Below are 23,959 nucleotides of genomic sequence, written 5' to 3' on the forward strand. Positions count from 1 at the left end.
GGCGAGATTATTTCAGATACAGATGAGAGCGAAGAGTGAGAGGGAAGAGAGTGGTGAGTGAGGGGGGAGTGAAGAGCAAGAGGGGAGAGTGAGTGAGAGGAGAGTAAGAGGAGAGAGAGAACTGAGAAAAGAGCAGAGAGTAAGGGAGGGAGAGTGCCTGACACTGAGGTGAGAGCTGAGAGTTAGAGGGAAGAGACTAAGAGAGGTCTGACACTGGGATGTCAGTACAGTAACGGTGACAGCAGAGAGTGCTCTGACTGAGAGCTAGAGGGAAGAGACACGTCACCAGGGCCGGCTTCAGGGTTGGTGCTGCCCTGTGCGGGAATCTATGTTGGCGCCCTGTGAAATGGCGCCGTCCCCTACCTCTCTAAAACTGCTTCCTCCAGCAAGATCCCCGGCCTCAGACCCCGATCCTGTCGCACCTCGGACAACCTGGACTCCACCCCTCTATCCCTCATTACAGGATCCGATCGGAACTGATGGAAGACCGGAAGCACCTTCCCTTGACCCCGGAAGTCCCTCCCTCATCCTGGAGCCGGAACACGGAAAAGACGGAACTGGAGAGAGAGGAGTGTTCAAAGCGGCGGACTCGTGGCAGGAGACAGCGTGCAGAGAACCAGAGAAGGCGACCGGAGGAGCGGAGAAGGACGGAGAACCTGAGAAGGCGACCGGAGGAGAGAAAGAGGACGTTTGGAGCGAGGACGGGTGGAGTCCGCAGGAGGTGGCTGGAGAGCGGCCACAACTCTCGGAAGAGTTGCGGCGGGGCATGTGAGTACCCTGGCTCCATTAATAATTCGGGAGTTAGTAAATAGCCGTGTACATAGTCGTGTAAATATAAACAGCCTCACTTTGGGTTTGCATCTCGCACTGTATATAGTTCTTGTCAGCGTTGGGTCACACGGTCACGATTGTGAAAATCCCTTCACCAGCCCTTCACCCATACACCCCTCTGACTTTCCGCTCTTCGCCTCCCAACTATTATCCAATCCCCTACCTCCCTCACGCTCTCTGTAAACCTCCCCCACACCCCTGGTGTTGGCAGAAGGACTCTGTCAGTCCCGGTCAGGTGGTCTAACAGCCCTCTTTTTGTTTCTCCCATTCTTTATACCTCCGAGGACACCACCTGGAGCAACCCACAGCGAGGACCCAACAGCCAGACTGTCAGTCGAGCAAAGACCTGGAGACCCTTCCCTTCCTGTATCATCCTTGTGCTTCCACACTTTCCGACTGGAGACCCGGAGACCCTTCCCTTCCTGCATCATCCTAGAGTGTTCCACCTTAACCGTCATAAACTACTGTGTAAAACAATAAAACAAGCGAAGTCATCGCCCACTATATACGGCCTCCACGCCTGTTATTCCGGTTCGCCCCAACCCCACGATTACACGCCCCCTCACGCCCACGCTGAACTTTGTATTTTAAAAAAAAAAGTGCAGGTGACTAAAATTGTTCTCAGGAGGCCCCTGCCCTCTTCTACTACTGACATGATCCTATTCAACCAACTGCACCACCTGCTGCCTGCATAGACTGACTGAATTCAGGTGTACTACCTGATCGAATTTGCAGAGGGAAAAGGAGCATTTTTCCCCCCGAAAGTTTCAAGAGTGGGGTTGATGCATCTTGCATCAGACAAAAAAAATCTAAAAAGGTTTGTTCAATAGTGAATTTTATAGCGATACTTTCACTTACATTTGCTGAAAAGCCATAGACTCTGTTATGACACACATTAAATTTTCCAATACTCTCTTTAAAATTCAATGGAAACAGGTTAATCAAGTTAAACAAGATCAGAGAGAACCAACTATTATGCTATTATGGAAAGTGGCTACAGATTTCAGTGAATACCCAATGGCATTTTATAGGAAGCGTAATAATATATCATTTTTAAGAGAAAAACATTCCATAGACAAACAGCTAACAAATCGGCTCAAAAAGTTTTAAAGTGTGCAGTTCACCTCAGACCTGACCTACAGCACAAAACGGTCCTACTAGCAATCGAGACTCTGGCCTTTGAGCCAATACACTACAACTCTTAGAGTTGCATAACTATTACTGAACCAGTCACATCATGCCATGCTGGTCAGTGCTAGGTTCAGGATATAGGGTGGAGCAGTTCTTATTCATGCGCCATTTTACTTTGTTCAGATTCAGCACACCCTGGCAGCCTGGGTGGGTGCGCATCGTAGAGTTGTGCTGACAGATCCAGGGGTGCTAAACCAAGTTCTGCAAGCACTACTCTGCAAGCTGTAGTCTACGTGCAAATTAGGAAACAATATGTACATTGGTTAAGTTGCAGTCCAGGCCAGGAACATTGTTTTTTTCTGACATCTCTGTAAATTAACTCTTGTGAGGCCCAAAGATCTTTCTTTGTGGTCATGTAAACCCTATTCAACTGTTTTAATACTTGGACACAAAGAAGTATAGTGCACCTGACCTGACTACACCAAAGAGGAATGCAAATCACATGTTCACAGCAGCCATCAGCTAGGCATATGTGTCTCGTATGTTAACAACTGAAGCAAACGGGGTCAGCTTAAATGAAAACACCAATGCTGTGGCATGTACAGTTAATTTGACATCTTTAACACGAAACCACAGACTTATACGGCATTTGTCACCACGTCAGTTCAACTAAGAAACATATTTAATTTATTGCACCACTCTAATATCTAGCCAGATAAATATTTTCACGACTACACGCTCACACAAACATAGAACTACACAGTTGCCCTGTTCACCAACACTGAACTAGTCACATTCAAACGTGCACCATATCTGCTGCCGCTGGGATCAGCTGTAGGTGCTTAGGCAGGATGGGGCCAATGCCTCTGGAAACCACTGCAAGCTCAGAGCCCATAGTGAATGGGAACAGTAAATAGCTGCAGTCAGCTTTAAGAACTGTTTTAAACAAAGTAAAGTCATGCAGACTAGACGAGCAGGGCAGATAAGCGGGTGGTATAAGTATGAAAATGGTTTCAGAGCACATCATCAAATGCAAAGTAGAATAAATTCTAGGCACTGTTGCCACCCACATATACTTTCAAGTCCGGTTGTGTACCCCTATCGCTGCTCTCAGCCACAACAATTTCAATTAATCAATGAAACGGCATGCGTGACTGACATACAATCACCGGCCAGGTCGCACTGAAGATCCTGTCACCACCAGTCATTCGGCAAAGCCACTGGAGCAAACAAATAAGTGCTGGTGGGATGCACAAATTAAGTGCAACTCCCCCTCACATGCCACCAAGGGGACAGGATGGAATTGGCACTGTGGCTGCCAATGATGCATATTTTCCGAGTGTATGAGCAAATGGTTCCCACCCCCCCCCCCCCCCCCCCCCAGCTTGACGCCCGGTGCGGTGGCACCGCCCAAAAAGCTGGCACTGATTGAGCAGTAACAGCTGAAATGGTGGGCTAGACACATCATATGAGAAGTGATATATTATCATGCATCCTTTGTCATCTTTCGTACACAGAACATGAACAGCAGTGAAATTAAGATTGATGTAGACTATTTGACATATGCTTTTAAACAAACTTGATCATGTGCCAGCCAGACTGACAACCACTTTCATTGGAGATAGTGCACATTTAAGGACAGAATAGAGTGACACATGAGTTTCACCTCTTCCAGAGGAGAACTTAAAATCTCTCAAATTAAACTACTGTTTGGTTAAGTTACTCCCTCACATCGTCACTGAAATCTCTTGTTTTTCCCCTCAAATAATATAGCCTATGTCACGACGATGACAAAACACCACTGTATCACACAGTGAAAGCAGACACCACACCGTGGGAGCCACCCCTTCCATGATTAGCCTGCAAACAAATTAAAATACTACTCAAGAACCGAGAAGACAGACATCATTTTTAAAGTTGATAAGGATCAAATTTTCGATTAGCGTCTCTGTCCCCACTGAATGTACAGGAAGTTAGAGGAAAACTGGAGCAGAGAACGAGGCAAAAGTTTAAAATGTGCTCATTCGTTGAATCACAAGTACAATCAGCTAAGTGGAATTCCAAAAACCACCAATCCAATTAGCACAAAATATACGGACTCGCAGCTCAATTTCTTATGGTTTCAGAGTATTTAAAAACACTAACTTGCATTTAGCATTAAAATGGAAATCGATTATTGAATGGCTCACTATGTGAGTAAAAGAGGGATTGCTAGCTTTCACGTGCATCCTTATAGTACTCATAGTCCCAAATACGGGTCACACAAGTTTGAGACAGAGCTTTCATACCTGTCCTTTCTCCTGACGAACCCTGCTTAGTGCAACCCACTGGGACACGGACACTCCTGAATTTCTAGCCAAGGGGCAGGGAACTCCTATGATAGTTACTACTTACTTGAAATCAAGATGAAAACTCCCAGTAAATGTAACCCTGCGCCATGCCCGGCATTTGTGTTAAACCCTTCTTTATATTTTCCTTCAGAAAAAATGTCATTTAATTTGGGTCCCGAGACAATGCAACAGCACTGCCCACTTTAGTCACACTGGCACAACTCTGGCAGAATTAAGCTTTCACCTTGCCAGTTTGGACCCGCCACGCCGACAAGGAAAGACAGAGGCTGCCAAGGAATGCAGAGGTCACTCACCCCAAAGGAAAGTACAGGCCGTGCCTCTCAAATAATAGTACACTACAGGCCATATTCCACTAAGGGAACCAAATATTGAGATGGCGCGTGGAAAATGAAATATGTGCCTCTCAAAGAAACATGCGGACCCCTTCGCCCCAAAGGACCCAGCATGACATACCCATCCAAAGGAGGAACGGACAAGGCCTCAAACAAGTGGGAAAATCGAGCCATTTCAAAAAGTACAGTACAAACTCTGCATCCCCCAAAAGAGACTTACTGTGTGCAAAAGGACCATACCTACAGGGCTCTAAGAACAATGTACAAGCCGAGTCCGGGGGATAGCCCATATTCAAAGTGGTATATAGACAGTAGTGACCCAAAACACTTAACATAATATTCCCACAAATGAACGTGCAGGCAACCGTGAATGGTGTGCTTAGTTATATTATATATCTTCTGTTGTTCTACAATATGAATATTTGCACTGAGATCGTTCGCTCCTAAAATAGGTTTAACCCATGCCGCCCTCTTCTCACCTGCACCACGGCTGACAAAGCAGAGACTGTGTCCCCGAAGCAAAGTACAAAACAACACATTAGGCACAACTCTCAGCACTGTTGTGCGCACCTTACAGTGCGACACCACCATGAATAAGCGTTTGCCTCCTCAATATATCTATACCCTCATACACAGAATTTCACCAACGCCAAATGATTTGTCTCGACGTCTCGATAGTGGACAACTAAACACCACACATGAAAGGAAAGCAACAGATGCTTTGGCACATTCATCTGCACCCATAAAGTCTACACTGACCACATCTAATGGCAATGTCAATATACTAAATCAATCAAGTGGTGGCACTTATATAGCACTCCTTATTAACGAAGGCATTTTCCACGTTTAATGCACATAATCATGACGTAATCACGACACTGCATTTGTCCGAGAGGCCCCAGAATTAATTAATAATATGTCCAAATAACCTCTAACCTACTAACCTCCTGCAGCTGTAGTCATGTCAGTCGTGGTGGCACCGGGTCGGCAAGCAGGTAACTGGCACTGTTTAATGATAGTTGGAGTTACTGTTTGGGGGCGACTTGCAGTGGCTTACGGGCTTCTGCCTTCCAGAAAGTTCCACTGCAGGCACGGGGGAAGCAGTCCGAGGTCGAGTCTGCGCAGACTCTAATCCTTGGCTTCCCACCTGCCACACCCCTTTCCCAACTCGTCACAGGGTGGGTCCCACCACGCCCTGTAATGTGTTGGGAAAGGGGTGTGTGACAAGCTCTCCACTCTCTGATTGACGTGGAGGGTTAGCGTTACAGGGCTTAGATTTAAAACGCCCGGGGCTAACTAAACCTCCACGCCACCAGGGGGTGGAGAGACAGCCCTGAAGCAACGTCTTTGCCGAGCTGATGACATCACAGCCTGCAGGGCTGTGATGTTGTCGGCCCGGCAAACATTTTGCTTCTTTTGGCCTGCGGCCGCAAGGGGTCAGTCACCTGATGCTTCCAACTGCATGCTTTCAGTTCCTTTGAAGTCACGGCTGTGGACCTGGCATTGGTGAGTGGCCGGGAATGCCGTGCTGGGGCAGACACTGAAGGCAGGCTGACAATTGTGTGTAATTACTGTAATGGAGCCAAAATTAAAACACGTTAGAAAATGAAAATGTATTTTTTAAAATAAATAAATATGATTGATTGAGCACACTTTGGAACGGGGGCGGAGCCCCGACGCCCTCGGGGAGAAACCGCCACTGCACCCTGGGCACAGCAAGTCGCACCCACACTGAGGCAGCATGGCGCGTGAAGGCTGTGATCTCGGGTGAATGGTGCTGCCTGGCACAGGATGCTTTCGCAATGATCCAGAAGGATTCTCGGGGGTACCAGGGAATCTACAGCAGCCTTAGGTTTATGGAGGAAGGTGTCAAGTCTGTGCTTGCAGATTGTGCTAACGGCGGACATTTCCACGCTAAATTTCAAAAGTGAATTTACACGTTTAAAATGTTTTCCCTCCAGGAGGAGTGTGGCTCAATGGTTAGAGCGGCAGACCCTGATGCAGAGTTCTGGCCAGGGACCAGGGTTCGATTCCCGCCTCGGCGGGGTCTCGGGCTCAATTTCCTCTGACCTGTTAATTCTCGCCTCGGTGCCTATTCTAATCACGGGCCCCACGCTGCAACTCTGGGCAATAGCTTGCTTAGCCTCCACACCGGCCCCCAACAGCGCTAAGGATGCCTGGCTTCACCCTGGGGGGGCCCAGGAGGGGACACTTCACAGGGAAAGCCAGGAGGGGTTCCACAGTGGTATGAGTATCAGCGCCAGGAAGCCGTATAGGCGACACCGCAAGGTGACGTCTGGTGACAGTGCGCTCTATAAGTACCTTGACATTTACATTTACATTTTACAGGGTGAAATTATGTTTCCATGTGAAGAAGCGTTTCCTTCCACGCCCCAATTCATTATCAGGGTGTTTTGTAGCTTTTTCTCGCCCTGAAAACGAGCTAAGGGGCATATCTTCAGCGAGGCGATAACAAATTATCGCCGCTTTTGCGTCCGTTTTCGGCTGAAAAGCAGTGATAATTGCATCGCCTAATCAGCATGGTCACGCCATCCCATGAAACCTTGCATCAGCGCCTGTTTACTGAACGCCCATCTTTGCATCTCTAATGAGATGCACAGTGGGCGTTCCTGCCCTGACATAACTGGAGAAGTGTCTCTAAGCGATATTTCTCCAATTATCAATGGGCACGCTTTGGAGAAGTGTGGCTCACTGGTTAGAGCGGCAGACCCTGATGCAGAGGTCTGACCCGGGACCAGGGTTCAATTTCCGCCTCGTGGGTCTTGGGCTCAATGTCCGCGGACCCGATAATTCTCGCCACGGTGCCTACTCTAATCATGGGTTCCACTCTGCAACTCTGGGCAATAGCTTGCTTAATCTCCACACGGGCCCTAATCGCTAAGGATTCCTGGCTTCACCTTGGGGTGCCCAGGAGTGGGCTCCTCACAGGAACAGGCCAGGATGGGTTCCTCAGCGGTACAGCGCGGGGACACACTGGCTAGTGTAACCAGGCGCTTTATAAGCTCAGTTACATACTTACTACTTACACGCTAAGCTGCAGAGCGACAAGCAAAGTAGCGATAACCTCTGTTATCGCTACTTTCCTTACGCCTGCTTCAAACCTGACTTAGCCATGATATCCTATGTAAGGTGGATATCATGGCTAAGTATGCCTCGCCCTATCAGCAAGCTAGCACCAAACTTTGTGAGATTATCGCTAGATTTCCAGCGATAATCTCACATTTAGCAGTTAGCGCTTGGAATTTTATTGCTTTTGAGATAAGCGTTCCTAATAGCACGCTATCTCAGCGATAAAATGCCACGTTACCCGACGATAATTATCCTAGCGCTACGTGCTCCCTTGATGATATGCCTCTTAGACTTTTCCTTGACTACAGACAATCTGGATGTAATTACAGGGTATAAAGTTACCTTCCAGAGGTACGTAGATACCCAGAGAGTAAAATATTTTTAGGTGTTGACCTCCTGTTCAAAATTGGCCCACCCCGTGCCACTCACAATTCAAATGTCTGCCAGTCCCAAAGTGTGAAATAGGATTGGTCATTTCAAGCAATATATGCAAATGTGGACATCAACCCCCAATGAATGCTGCCCCCCTTGAACATACACTTAACATTACTGAAGAAAGAAATAAAGCAAAAAGGCAGAAGTGCTGCCAAGGTCCAGCTAAAGTGATTACTGGAGAAGTCGGAAAACAGGAAGGGCTCATTGGTAGTTGGCAGAGCAGGCATGGCTACTGCACATATAAAGAACGGAGGGGGGCTGCGTGACCTCCCTCATGGAGCCCTCGATGGCCCTGGAGACCGCCAAACCCCAGGGTGGACTCTCGCAATGTCCCATGGTACCCACCCCGGGACATTGCTGTTTGCTCTGGCCTGCTCACGCCAAGCCAGAGCAAACACTGCTCCGCTTCGTGCAAACGAGAGGATGTAAAATATTCTCTGGCTTGCACAAAGTGGAGCCGAATTGCTTTTGAACAGAGGAAGCTGCATGTTAGCAGATGACTACTGGGTGTCCTGGATCGCACCAGGGCACCTATTAGAGAGGCCATGCCCCCGGGGGGAGGGGGCCCTATGGCCAAAATTGTCCCTAGACAGAGGCTGTGCCCCCCCCCCATACATAAAAAAAACTAAAGAAAAAAAAAGGGGGCCAACCCCAGGGGATGGGGTCCCTGAGGCCGAAATTGGCCAGGCGGGCGGAGCTATGTGACCCCCTTCTATTATGAAAAAACAAATAAATAAAAAGGCCGCACCCTGGTGGATAGGGCCCCAAGAGATGAACTCGAAGTAGGAGGGTGGGTGCTCAGCCCCCTCCCGCTAAATTATAAAACAAAATAGAAAGAAAAGGCTGGGCCCTGGGGCATGGGTTCCCTAGGGCTGAATCCGACTTGGGGAGGGTGCGTAGCCCCCCCTCACCCACTGAAAAAAAGACTTGGCCCTGGCGGATGGGTTTCCCAGGGTTGAAAATGGCCCAGGGAAGGGGGGCCATGGAGCCCTTTGCTCTTAAAAAAATCATAAATATCCTCCGAGAGTCGCCGGAGGCCACGCCCCCTTTCTATCACTCTGGAAACGTGCCTCCTGGTGCACTGCCAATTGTGGGATTAGGTCCCCTCCGATGCTGAGGGTCCAGGTCCCCCTTCTGTTACCTGCAGTAAGCCCCAGACAGCGGGATTGAGAACCAAGGGGATTTCATCCTGCAACAAGTAGTCTGGCAGGAGGTGCGTTTGCAGAGTGGTGGAGAAAGGGGGCGTGGTCACCAAAAACCTTGCAGCAAACCTGCTGTGTGGGACTTGCTGGAGGTAACAGTATGGGTAGTTGGCCCCCAAAGACCCTTAATAGCCAAGGGGACTTTATCCCCCATCTCGAAATACGCCAGGAGGCACATTTGCAGAGTCTTTGGCAAAGGGGCGTGGCCTCTGACAACCTCCCAGCAATCCTGCTCCCAGGACATCCTTTGGGACCAACTGCCCCTCTGGTTACCTCCAGTAAGTCCCACACAGCAGGATTGCTGAGAGGTCTTTGGCGGCCATGTCCATTTCTACACCACTCAGCAAACGCGGCACCTGGTGCACTAATAGTTGGGGGATGAACTCCACTTTACTCCTGAGGGATCTTGGGGGCCAAGAAGCCCTCTTGGTACCTCCTATAAGTCCTCTGTTTCTTGATGATCTGTCAAGCAGAGGCAGAGAAAAAAGGTGGGCCCAAGACACGTATTCCCCACTCTGGCCCTGACAAATGACATCAAAAAACTCAAAACAGAGCTAGGAAAATCTATATTAACATAAACGATTCCTGCCTTCAATAAACTCCCAAACTTTACTTAGACCCTGATTCATAGTAGTGATTTAATTTCCGATCCATGCACAAATGGATGCTTGCACGCAGATCAGAATTCTGAGCTTTGCACCAATGCCCCACACCAGCGTAGCAGCAAGTTCAGTGTGCACTAATTATCACCCGAATTCTACATAACTGGGAACCTTGGCCTTAGTCTCCACATCTGTCTTGTGCTCCTGATGTGATCACATGCATACACGTACATAGCTTACAATACATTTGTCTCAGTTTGGAGTCGCTGAGCCCGCCAAGTTGCCTATTTTTCTATCTACTGTAACTTCACAGCCTCTAATAGCTGAGATGATGTATGTATATTTGGGTCTCTAACATGCAGTGGCTGGACCTGCTTTTACCTTCATCCTTAACACCTGTGTTCATCGTGTACTGTCCGGTTGATGGAACAAAGGGGTCCTCAATCCCATGTTGATGGAGTCAGACTTGGACCCCAGGGCAGAAACTAACTCCAGGCTCCTCCTTCTCTTGCCAGCAGTTACTGAACTTGGAGAGAAGGTCTGGCTCATTCGCTTTGTAAACCTCTTGACAGCCCCACTTACCAAATGCTAGATAGAAATTCAGGTCTAATTCTGCACTCAATGACGTCAGACAAGGTTACAATGGCGCCATTTCCTCCTGCCTCATTCTTCTGTTGCAGTTGCCATGTTCTGTTACTTCCAAAAGAGGATCTTAAAACGAAAACTTCCTTACATTTTGTGTCATTTGGAAGCTACATTACTTATGCTAATACTTGCTAAATTGGCCATGCTGAGTCAGCAACTACAAGCTTCAAGTTGTTCAGAATATGGAAACGTAACTTGTCATGAATTTCAGGAGAGTTCATAGGTTCTCCCGGGCTCCTCGTGAGCTGCCCCACAACCAGTTTCTAGAAGGATTCACTCTCAGGCCCCCTGCTTTGCCCACAGACCCTTCTAGGAACCCAGCCCCATGCAGCTGATGCATTTAAGTGATACCTTCATTTTGCTCTTCCCTCCTGCTATCAGTTCTAAGATTTAGAAAAGCTCAACAGGGGTTTTACGGGTGTTCCTTCCCTTTTTCTGCTTCCTCTTTTTGGAATGCAGACCCTTACGGCCTGCACAAAATAGGGGAAGGCTCTTAAAATGCACCAGTTTGGTGATTATCTCTGTATCTTTTCTGATGACAACATCAGTTGTCAGTTAGTGCCACGTTTCCGTACAGCGTTCATTTCACGTTATAAGTAAATATCTCGTCTTAACATGCTGCATGTGCAGGTTTTCAGTATATTCAGTGGGTGCCTTGAGGCACTAAACGCAGGGCTGGTGCCAGTTTTAGAAGGGATCGAGCAAAAAAGGATGCGTTTTGGTGATGGAGCATTGTCACCTGAGGCGTAACTCAAGTGTCTCACGCCTGACCTGTGGGTAGACTGAGCTCAGCTGTGTGAAGCTTCAACATATAATTTATGTCGAGCCAGAGGCATATATAGGAAAGTGCCTCTTTTGACATGGTTAGCCCTCACTTTTTGTCAGGTGTGTGATGTGATTTTGAGCTGTAAGTGCACTGGATCCCTGCCAACCAAGTCCCCAGTGCCAGATATCTTTCCCAAATGTTAAATGTTGTATACTTGTAAAGCGCACAGCTGCCCCAGCAAAGGGGCGTCCCGGTGCTGTATACCGCTGGGGAACCCATCCTGGCTTTCCCTGTGAGATGGTCCCTCCTGGGCATCTCCAAGGTGAAGACTAGCATCCCCGGCGCTGATGCGGCCGTTTGTAGAGATTAAGCAAGCTATTGCCCAGAGTTGCTGAGTGGGACCCATGGTTGGAGTAGGCACCGAGGCGAGAATTATCGAGTCCGCTGACCATGGCCCCAAGACCCTGCCGCGTCGGGAATCGAACCCTGGTCCCGGGCCTACCTCTGCTTCGGGGTCTGTCGCCTCTAACCAGTGACTCACACCACTCCTCCAAAACTGTACCATGATTGGCACCACTTCAGTAACCACTGTAAATCGCTTAGTAAATGGTACTCCTGGTACCAAGAGGCATGGGGACTAAAGAGGGTGCTCTGGGGCTGCAGCACTGATTGCGCCACCCCAGGGTCCCCTCACCAAGACTATGCACTTTGCCACTGCAGGCTGCGTGTCATGGTACCGAGAAAACCAAAGAGTCAACTGGCACACAGCCCTGTGTGCCATTCCCCCATACACTGCATGAGGTATAAGTAAATCACCCTACTGCAGGCCTTACAGTCCTAAGGTAGGGTGCTCTATATGCCATGTGTGGACATATCTGTGTGAGCAGATATGACACTACAATATCAAGTCCATTCTTGTGTATTGTAAGTGCACAGGGACGCCATAGAGAGTACATTGGCTGGATACTTGTCATTACGAGTTTCCTAGCTCCATGATGGCTTCACTGTACACTACGATGTTTGATACCAAACATCTTGTCTTAATAAATCCTCACTGATGCCAGTGTGGGATTTATTAACAAATGCGCACAGAAAACCATTTAGAGGGTCCCCTGAAAACCTATTAAGCACTGGTACGTTCTCTGACTTGCTTTAGCCAGCCTGCCACAACCAGACATGTTTCTGACCTCATGGGGTGAGGGCCAGTGCTCTTAGAGGCCAAGAAAAAGGGTGCCCTGGGCGGAGGATCTTCACAACTCCTCCAGGATAGGATTGCCTTCCAGAGGGGGAAGCTTCAAAGGTGATGCTGCCTCTGAAATGCGCCCCAGGCATCTCCAGATAGTGGAGTATGCCAACCCCTCTTTCCTTTTCCACATTTGGTGGGATGTCAGTGGGAAAATCAGTTAAATTGGGAGGAGTGCCTACATTCAGCCAACACCACCCCTAAGGTGGGGCAGGTGATGTAGACAAGTCCTCTCCAATTCGACCATCTTGAGATGGCAGGAATTAGCCTAACGGTGCTAGAGTAGTGCCCTACTAGGAAGTGGTCGCTTAGAGGGTAAATATAGGTACCCCATTGGCTACTACCTGCCTTCCCCTTTAACTCCCCTAAAGTTTGCATTTAGGTGGCATCTCTGGACCTCGCAAATACAAGGAGATGATGGACAGAGCGCTGAAACTTTTCAGACACTCACCCCCAGTCACATATCTGGGTTGAATCCATCATCATTCTTTAGCTCGCTTTGTCACCTCAGTTCAGACCCAGCTATATGCAAACCAGTCTTGACCCTGTGCCTCCTGGGAACAGTCCAGCCTGAACTTGCAAGCCAGCCCTGGACCTTGCCACTTAGATTCAATGGACACAAAGAAGATACAGACCCAGAAGAGGTGCTGCCCAAGAACTGAAGCCCCGCTAAAGTGAAATTAGCACCAAACCCTACCTGCTGCCTTAAGGACTCGACAGTCATGGTGTGCTGCCTCGTCCTGCAACTGTCAGACCTCCAATAACCCCAGAGCTCCTCCAGCCATCTACAAAGTGCCAAATAACTCCCTTGGAGTGAGAGTGTCACTTCCCTGCAGGCCACAGGCTCCGAACCTGCAAAGTCTGGTTTGTCGACTTGCTGCCCCTCAACTATTCTGAAGCAGCACCCAAGCTGAAAGAGGAACATCAGCTGTGGAGGGCCATCTGTCTCCACCAGGTTCAGAGACATCAGGATTTACCAGAGCTGTTCCATACCAATACCCGGGTACCAGACCCTCTACAGCAAACATTAAGACAAAGAGTCCGTTCTGGACTCCAAATTTCCAGGAAACAAGCACCCATCCAGGGATGTAGAGAATCCTGAGACCCACTTTTTTGAGTGTCCCAGCTGTCCCGTAATCGCCTCTTCAATTTGCCTGCTCCTGACTGCAAGGAAATATTGAAGCATGACTCTGGCTGACCTATCTGCTCTGCACTCGGCCTGACCAGCCCCCTTAACAATAATCCAGCTGCGCTCCCGAGGTCTTGAGCCCTTGCGACCAGCTCTCCCGGGTGGGACCCCTTGGACTTACCTTTAAGTCCCTTAGTGCAGTGTGTTTTCAAATGCCCCCCTTCTGCGTAGCACCCTGCTCCTGGATGAATCTGGCACATTCCCAAGAATCCGCTGGTGGAACGTTGGTCCTGGCCTTGCTGCTTGCTTACATTTTAAAAGTGAACCTTGAGAGTTACTGTGTTATTTTCTATGCATTTTTCTATTTTCTCCCATTGAGTTCAATGGTGCGCAACTGCGCACAAAAGTAATACATGTTGTGAACTTTAAAAATTGCTATCTTAAAAAGTACTTACTGTAGATCGAAGTTCTTGATCTCAAACATTATATAAAAATCAATGTTATTTTTGCAAATTGGTCTCTTATTTGTACTTGAGCGTGTCTCATGTATTGCCTCTCTGAGTACAATAAATGCTTAGCACTACCCTCTGATAAGAAATGCATTCTGCCGTCAAACGAAGACTGGGTCTGTCAGAAGCAGCTGAACGCTGATACTGGGTATAACAGGGAATTATTGTAAAAGAATTGCAGAGCAAAAACTCTACTTTGTGCACTACTTATTCCAGTGTCACAATGAGAAACAGGTATCCATGTTATCTGACTGGTGTCTGTTAGACCTGGCCTCGTGGCGTGGTACCCCCCAAACCTCAGCGCCCGACAGTTGCCCTGTACAGCAGAAACCCCTGGTCCTCCCATCTTCTGTCCGCCCCGCTCCCTCCATGACCCTACCGATAGGAAAACCATCCCCGTATCCCGCCATCCCCGTATCCTGCCATCTATCTTCCCATTACCGGACGCCCCCAACCCGCATCAACCTCGAAGGCCTCCGGTAGCCATCACCCTTCCGTAAGATCCCTGACTCCATAGCCCCTTGCATGACCCCGGCCCCAGCGAAACACAGGCACCAGACGAGCCATGCCCGTCTGGGGGGTAGAGGGCTTCCTCTGAGTTAGATAGGGTGGAGTTGTTTCGATCACACCTCTGGCCTCCCCCTGAAGACTGGTTTCGATCACCCCTCCGGCCTCCCCGAGAGCTGGCCCCACTCCCTGCTGGGTGTCTGGAAACCCCCGGATCCATCTTCAAAGGATCAAAGGGCTGGATAGCAGGAAACACTGACAATCAGCCCCCGGGCACCAGATACCCGCCTGCGAGGGCTCGGACTTCAAAGGGAAACAGGACTATAACCAGGGCCGCTCTGGAACTAGCGGGCAGATGAATCCTGGAAGAAGAGAGACCTGCTGACCGGGTCGCGGCTCAACCATCTCACGAAAAGATCGCTACCCGAACTTTGGAACCTTGGTGAGCCCTGCTGACTTGGTCGCGGCTCCCTCAAACTTTAACAACTGCACCATGAGCCCTGCTGACTTGGTCGCGGCTCCCTTGAAATCTACCGACCTCTGCTTGAGCCCTGCTGACTAGGTCGCGGCTCCCTCGAACTTTAACAACTTCGGCGTGAGCCCTGCTGACTTGGTCGCGGCTCCCTTGAAACCTCACAACGCTGCAACAACCTCTGCTTGAGCTCTGCTGACGTGGTTGCGGCTCCCCAAGAACTGAACGACACTCCGTTCACTCTTGCCCGAGCCCTGCTGACCTGGCCGCGGCTCGAAGAGTACTCTGGTATGGCTGGACCGACGACGCTACCGAAACAACGTAACTCGAGGAGGGTGAGTGGAGCAACCAGTGCGACCGACGTCTACAACAGCCCGTATCCCCCAGCTCGAAGATTGAGAGCCGTGCGCCGGATACGCATCGTACTGGCCCCAGTACTGTGACTGTCCCGCTTCCCACAACCCTGCAACCAAGAACATACGAACCCTCGACCTAAATGTTAATACTTGACGATTTGACCTGAAAGTACCTCATAACTACTGTTTGATAAAGAACCTTTTATTCAGTAATCTCTGTGTGGTGTCCATTTATAGAGTGGTGGAATCTCAGCGTGTACGATCCTAAATACGAAGCGCTCTCCTGTAGGGCCTCACGCTTGTGCTCGGCAGCATTCCTGGGAGAGGCAGGTCACGGGGTGGTCAGGAGAACGACCTCTGTCCCCCCTGGGATCACCCCTTCTAACATTGGTGGCAAGCGACGGGATCCGAGCCGACATTTAGAGATCGTACAGTGAGCGGCTGACACACTACCTAACGAAGAACCACCATGAGTCACACTGGAACCAACGCGAATCCAACATTCCAAGAGGACCGGTTGGAGGAATACACTCTTAGAGACCCAAAACAGTTCAGTAAAGACTTTAAAATCGCTACCACTGGTTTGAGCACCAAAGAGGATTTCCAGACAGCCCTGAAGGCCTGGGTGGAATCCGGGTCCCCCCTCCCCCAAACAGAAGGGAACGGCGTGGAGGAGAGACAACAGAACAAACCCAGCGTCCTAGAGAGGGGAAGGACCGACCCCCCAGCACGGAGTAGCACCTCGGAGAGGGACTTGTCACCCGAGGAGCTGACGGACCGAGAGAGAAGCAGAATCCTCGAACTAGAACTAGCTAAAATCAAAATCGAAGGAGGGCTCAAATTAGCCGAAAAAAAAGTTGGCCGTAGAACAATTGCGCTTACAAGGAGAGTTGGAAGAGAAGAAACTACAGAGGGAACATGAAGGAAAAAAACTTCAATTGGAGCATGAACGCAGCCTGAAAGAGATCGAACTCAAGGCGAGGAGTGAGGAAACTGGGCCCCCAGGGAACCAAAGGACCCCTCCCCCGGTGGAGGCTAAAGTCCACATCCCCAAAGACGTGGTGAAAGAGTTCTATAAAAATGACAACATTCTGCAATGGTTCAAAGCCTATGAAGTAGCTATGACCTCCCACCGAGTCCCACAGAAGGATTGGGGGGCCGTATTGTGGGGGCGGTTCCTGAGCGAAGGGAGAGACACCCTGCTGGACCTACCCTACACAGTAATGAACTCGTACAGCCACATGAAGGAGGCCCTGTTAGCTAGATAAGGGCTCACCCCTGAGATGTACAGGCAGCGATTCTGAGACTGCAAAAAAATCCCTGGCACCACGTAGGTGGAGTATGTTACTTTTTACAGCCGGGCCTTAGAAGGGTGGATCAAGGGCAGTAAGGTCACCACGTTTGAGGAATTGTTTGACTTAATAGCCTGGGAGCACCTGTCCACAAATTGTTTTGTAGAACTGCGCCAGCATCTCCTTGACAGCAAGCTGACGGACCCTCAAAAGCTCGCCGTCGAGGCGGATCGCTGGGTGAACACCCGGGTCCCCAAGGGCCCCATGGGGGACTATGCTCAGAATGGTCAGGGACCACCCCGCTAGAGAGGGGGAGGAGGCCAAGGTAGACAATGAGAATTCCAGTCAGGACCCCAGCGTAGCCCCCGAAGAACCAGCCCCAAAACTCTCCACCTCCCTCCATGTCGAGTGCAGCCCCCCCCCCCCCGGGTAGGCAGGGGCCAAGATCCAACATAGCGTGTTACAAATGCCAACAGCCAGGCCACTATGCCAGTGACCCCCAGTGTCCCATGAACAAGAGACCCGTTGCTGCGGGCCCCCTAGCCCGCCAGATAGCCACTGTTGCCCTAGGGGAAGAGGTTGAGGATCAGGAAGAGTGGGAGCCTGCAGCCATGTCCCTGGTATCCCTAGGAGATAGAGAAATGATCCCTGGAGCCCCCCTGCCGGGCAACACCGAGAAATATCAGCAGTGGGTGACGGTCAATGGGCGCCGCATAGGGGCCCTTCGCGACACCGGGGCGAGCGTTACGGTGGTTCGCTGTCACCTGGTCACCGAAGAACAAATTATACCACACGTCTTTTGCCCTGTTATTTTGGCCGACAATTCTGAAAGTCTCTTCAGAATGGCTCAAATTCCCTTTGAGTGGGGGGGAGTCTCCGGTACTTTACAAGTGGCCGCCCGACCCACCATGCCAGTAGACGGTTTACTGGGCAACGATCTGGAGAGCTTCCCGTGGGTGCAGGTAGAGCGGAAGGCTCACCCAGGGATGCTGGGCCTACCCGAATGGGTGTGCGCCACTACTCGGTCCATGACCACCAGAATACCCACCCCGTGGGGGAGGGGGGTGGAGCCAGAGAGCATAGGCCAGACCTCAGACGACGGGGAAGGAGGTGGGCTCCCAGAGCCCCTCGGTCTCCCCACAGGAGAAGAAAGCGACTTTGACTCAGGCCCCCTCGGCCCTCCCATCGAACAAATCACTGAATTGGGCGACCTACCCGAGTTGGCTCAGTGGCGCCAAGAAGGTGGGCCTTCCCGAGAGTAGTTCTGCCAGGAGCAGGCCACCTGCCCCTCCCTCGTCGGACCACGACTGCAGGCCACCGCCCAGGCTGCTGGCGACCAGTCCGGATCCCATTGGGTCTATTGGGAGAATGGCCTTTTGTACAGTGAGAAAAAGTCTGCCGAACTAGGGTCAGTACGGGTGCTGGTGGTACCCCTACGATTCCGAGACTTCCTCCTGGGCCTGGCCCATGACGAACCCTTGGCGGGACACCTGGGACAGGATAAAACTTATCACCGGCTGATCACCCATTTCTATTGGCCTTGAATGTGCGCCGACCTAGAGACCCACTGCAAGTCCTGCCTGACATGCCAGGCCAGCTGGAAGAGCAGAGGGAAGCGCAAGGCTCCCCTCCAACCCTTCCCCGTAGTCAGTACCCCCTTTGAACGGTGGGAATCGACATTGTGGGACCCCTGGATCCCCGGACCGCCCTGTGCCACCGGTTCATCCTAGTCCAGGTGGACCATGCCACCAGGTACCCCGAGGCCATTCCCCTCGAACTGTGGCGGCCCCCGTAGTGGGGCGGGCCCTGATGGGGATCTTCTCCCTGGTGGGATTCCCGCGAGAGGTCGTGAGCGACCGTGGAACAAACTTCATCTCGAAATATATGAAGTCCCTGTGGCACCAATGTGGGGTGACCTACAAGTTCACCACCCAGTACCACCCCCAACGTAACTGTCTGGTTGAGCGATGCAACTGGACCCTCAAAGGAATGATCATGGGCCTTGAAGAGCCCCTGAGACGCAAGTGGGACATCCTCCTACCCTGCCTCCTGTTTGCCTACCGGGAAGTCCCCCAGAAGTCCCTGGGGTTCAGCCCTTTTGAGCTGCTTTACGGACACCCCGTCCGGGGACCCCTCAGCCTGTTCAAGGAGGGCTAGGAGGCGGTGCACTGAGACCCTCCCCCAGATGTGTTTCGATACATCCTGACCCTCCGGAATCAGACTCGGAAATTCAAGGAACTCGCAGAGGTGAACCTGGAGGCGAGCCAGGAGGAAATGAAACGCTGGTATGACCAGAATGGCACTCTCGTCGAGTTTCAACCGGGCCAACAGGTGTGGGTGATGGCCCCGGTAGAACCCTGCGCCCTCCAGGAAAAGTGGACCGGGCCTTTCAAAGTGGTAGAGCTCAAGAGCCAAGTCACCTACTTAGTAGATGTGCAGTCCCCCCAGAACCCTGTCAGGGTCCTCCATTTGAACTGCCTCAAGCCTCACTTCTTGCGGTCTTAGCTGAGTTTGCTCCTAGCCACCGACGATGGAGCGGAAGAGGACACTGAGCCTCTACCCGATCTCCTGTGTGCTAAGGAGAAGGATAGCTCTGTGGAGGGGGTGAGTCTCTCCTACTCCCTCACCCCAGAACAACGCGAGGACTGTCGCCAGTTACTGGGACAATTCTCCGACCCGTTCTACCCTGTCCCCAGTGTCACCGATTGGTGCATCCATGACGTGGACACTGGGGACAGCCCTCCGGTACGGCACAGAGCCTACCGCATCCCGGACAGAGTCCATGCCTGCATCAAGGCAGAAGTCTTGAAGATGTTAGCCCTGGGGGTCGTCGAGTCCTCTGACAGCCCGTGGGCCAGCCCCGTGGTTCTGGTCCCGAAAGCGGCCGCTCCAGGCTCCGCCTGAGCTGAGGTTCTATGTAGACTACCGTGGGCTCAATACAGTCACCCAAAGTGATGCATACCCTATTTCCTGTGCGGATGAGCTCATTGACCGCCTAGGAACTGCCCACTACCTCAGCACCTTCGACCTGACCTGCGGGTACTGGCAAATTGCGCTCACGGAAGGGGCAAGGGAGAGATCTGCCTTTTCCACCCCGGATGGACACTATCACTTCCAGGTGATGCCCTTTGGAATGAAAAATGCCCCTGCCACCTTCTAGAGACTGGTTAACCGGGTACTGACAGAGCTGGAAGAATTCAGCGCCGCGTACCTGGACGATATCGCGGTGTTCATCTCCCACTGGACCGAACACCTGCGGCACCTCTGGGAGGTGTTGATGGCCCTGCGTCGAGCAGGCCTTACCATCAAGGCCAGTAAGTGCCATATTGTGCAAGGATCAGTGGTCTACTTAGGACACCAGGTCGGGAGCGGACAGATAGCCCCCCTCCAACCCAAGATTGACACAATTGTGGCCTGGGAACCCCCCACGACCCAGACGGAAGTGAGGGCCTTCCTGGGGCTCACCGGTTACTACCGGAAATTCATCAAGGGATATGGCAGCCTAGTAGTCCCCCTCACAGATTTAACCTCCAAGAAACAGCCGAAGAAGGTGCGCTGGACCCCCTCCAGCCAAGAGGCGTTCGAAGCCTTAAAGACCGCCATGTGCACCGCCCCAGTACTCCAGGCCCCCGACTACTCTCGGGAGTTTGTGGTCCAGACTGACGCCTCCGAGCACCGCATCGGGGCAGTCCTAACCCAGCTAAACGAAAAAGGCCTAGATCAGCCAGACGCATTTATTAGCCGGAAGTTACTACCCCGGGAGCAAAGGTGGAGCACCATCGAGAGAGAGTCCTTCGTAGTGGTTTGGGCCCTGAAGAAGCTGCGGCTATACCTGTTCAGATCTCACTTCTGGGTCCAAACCGACCATCGGCCCCTCCGATGGTTAATGCAGATGGAAAGAGAGAACCCCAAGCTGCTGCGGCGGTCAATTTCCCTCCAGGGGATGGATTTCGCCGTAGAGCACCGCCCCGGTGCTGACCACGCCAACGCTGATGGCCTGTCCAGGTTTTTCCGCCTCAGTGAAGAGAACCCCCAAGGGGATGGGTAGTTCTCCCTGCCAGGGACGTGTGTTAGACCTGGCCTCGTGGCATGGTACCCCCCAACCCTCAGTGCCCGACAGTTGCCCTGTACAGCAGAAACCCCCGGTCGTCCCATCTTCTGTCCGCCCCTGCTCCCGCCATGACCCTACCGATAGGACGACCATCCCCGTATCCCGCCATCTATCTTCCCGGTACCGGATGCCCCCAACCCGCATCAACCCCGAAGGCCTCCGGTAGCCATCACCCTTCCCTAAGATCCCTGACTACATAGCCCCCTGCATGACCCCGGCCCCAGTGAAACACAGGCACCAGACGTGCCATGCTGGGGGGTAGAGGGCTTCCTCTGAGTGAGATAGGGTGGAGGAGTTTCGATCACACCTCTGGCCTTCCCCTGAAGACTGGTTTTGATCGCCTCTCCGGCCTCCCCGAGAGCTGGCCCCACTCCCTGCTGGGTGTCTGGAAACCCCAGACCCATCTTCAAAGGATCAAAGGGCCGGATAGCGGGAAAACCCGACAATCAGCCCCTGGGCACCAGATACCCACCTGCGGGGGCTCGGACTTCAACGGGAAACAGGACTATGACCAGGGCTGCTCTGGATCTAGCGGGCAGATGAATCCTGGAAGAAGAGAGCCCTGCTGACCTGGTCGGGCTCAACCATCTCACGAAAAGATCGCTACCCGAACTTTTGGAACCTTAGTGAGCCCTGCTGACTTGGTCGCGGCTCTCTCGAACTTTAACAACTGTGGCATGAGCCCTGCTGACTTGGTCACGGCTCCCTTGAAACCTCACGATGCTGCAACAACCTCTGCTTGAGCCCTGCTGATGTGGTCGCGGCTCCCCAAGAACTGAAGGACACTCTGTTCACTCGTGCCCGAGCCCTGCTGACCTGGTCGCGGCTCGAAGAGTACTCTGGTATGGCTGGACCGACAACGCTACCAAAACGGTATAAAGATAGAATATCAGAATACCAGAAAGGGTCAAGGCAGCAGACCGGGTCAAGCACTACTAGTTCCGTGTTTCTAAGTTTAGGGCGGTGCAAAACTTCTTCCTACACCTGCTACCAATAGGTGTTTAGGTCAAAGATCCAAACGCAAAAAATGGAAGGTGCACTCAATGAGAGTCCAAAGGAAAGAAAGTGTATTGTTTATCTTCTTCTTTATTAGCAGTTTTTTTCAAATACAGGCACAGCCAACGCGTTTCGTTCCATTAACCTTGTGGAACTTCGTCAGGGCGAATTGGTTCAGTTTTGAGATTGGGATCTATACAGACCCACCTTGTGGATCGCAAAATAGCAGCTTCCGGGTTTTCAAAGGCATGTAACCTTCATTTATTCAGAGAAGGTATTGTAAACTGGATACAACTTGGTGCGTCCAGTGGCTGTTCTTATACTATATCTCGCAGTCTTCAGGGTGCCAGTGATCTAGGTAAGAAACTGGTTCAAGGTGGGGTAGAAATTCGCAGGGAATCTAATATTCGCAAAGATAGTTTCCTGTTTTTCCCCCTAGTGCCAGGCTCCAATACGGGCATCAATTCAAAAAGAAGAGGTCACCGGTCCGTAGAAAAACTCGGTGTTCGTGGTGATAACCACTGTGCACCTGCAGTTGGGTGCTCCAAATTCATGTAACGTCTCGTGGCGGCGTCCCGGGTCTGTATAGATCCCAATCTCAAAACTGAACCAATTCGCCCTGACGAAGTTCCACAAGGTTAATGGAACGAAACGCGTTGGCTGTAAAGATAGAATATCGACGGGAAAATATCGACTAGCATTAATATCGTGGTAAGAATATCGAAAGTAAAAAATATCGCCATAGTAAATATCGTTGAAAAAAATATCGTTTTGTTAGAATAATAATAATAATAATAATAGGGAGATTTGTAGAGCGCATGGTGACGCCGACGGCGTGTCCCCGCGCTGAGATCCTAGTGCAGGCTGGAGGGGAGGGAGGAGGAACACTATTGAGAGTAGAGAAGTGTTTTCAGTTTAGCTCTAAAGGTGGGCTCTGAGGGTTCCAGGCGGAGCGCCACAGGGAGTTCATTCCAACTGGACGCTGCTAGGTACCTAAAGGACCTGCCACCCATCCTGGCTTTGGACACCTTAGGAATGGCCAGGCGACACGTGCCAGATGATCTGAGGGAACGCACAGGCTCATATTGTGTCAGAAGATCTTGCAAGGGGAGGGGTGCCCTACCGTTGATGATCCGGTGGCACGTGCAGAGTGCTTTAAATTTCACCCTGTTTCTCACCGGGAGCCAGTGGAGTGCTTGAAGCGCGGATTTTGAGGCTGATCTTCTAGGCCGTCTGAGGACCAGCCGGGCTGCGGCATTTTGTAAAACCTGCAGGCGGTTTAAGTTCTTCTCGAGGGTCCCCAAGTAGAGCAGGTTGCCATAGTCCATTTTGGAGGTGACTAAGGCGTGCACAAGTGTTTGGCGGGCTTTGATGGGAAGGAACTCCAAGACCTTCCTCAGGGTCTTGAGGGTCCCAAAGCATGAGCCGATCACACGGTTGACCTGAGGTCCGAAAGTGAGTTTAGAGTCGAACCAAACACCGAGATTCCTCGCCTCCTGGCATGGGACTGGTGTGGGTCCTAGGCAGGGTGGCCACCACTCTGATGTCCAGGCTGCTTGGTCTCCCCCCACCACCAGCACCTCAGTCTTGCCTCCGTTGAGCTTGAGACAGTTGGTAGACATCCAGGCAGCAAGATCTTGCATGCATGCTCTGAAGATGTCTGCCGACAGACCGGGCGCTCGCGATAGGGAGATGACGAGCTGTGTATCGTCAGCGTACGATACCATGCGCAGGCCGTGACTTTCCACTATGGTGGCAACCGGCGCAACATAAAGATTAAAAAGTGTCAAAATATCGTCAAACAAAAATATCGATGAATAGAATATCGTTGACTAAAAAGTCGTTGTATATAATATCGACAAAAAAATATAATGTGTTAAAAAAAAATAATAATATAAGTATTATGTTTTTTAAAAACTTAGAAAAATACTATTAGTAATAATAAGTTAAAAAATTTTT

Source organism: Lissotriton vulgaris, chromosome 3_1, assembly GCF_964263255.1.
Source record: "Lissotriton vulgaris chromosome 3_1, aLisVul1.2, whole genome shotgun sequence".
NCBI lineage: Eukaryota > Metazoa > Chordata > Amphibia > Caudata > Salamandridae > Lissotriton > Lissotriton vulgaris.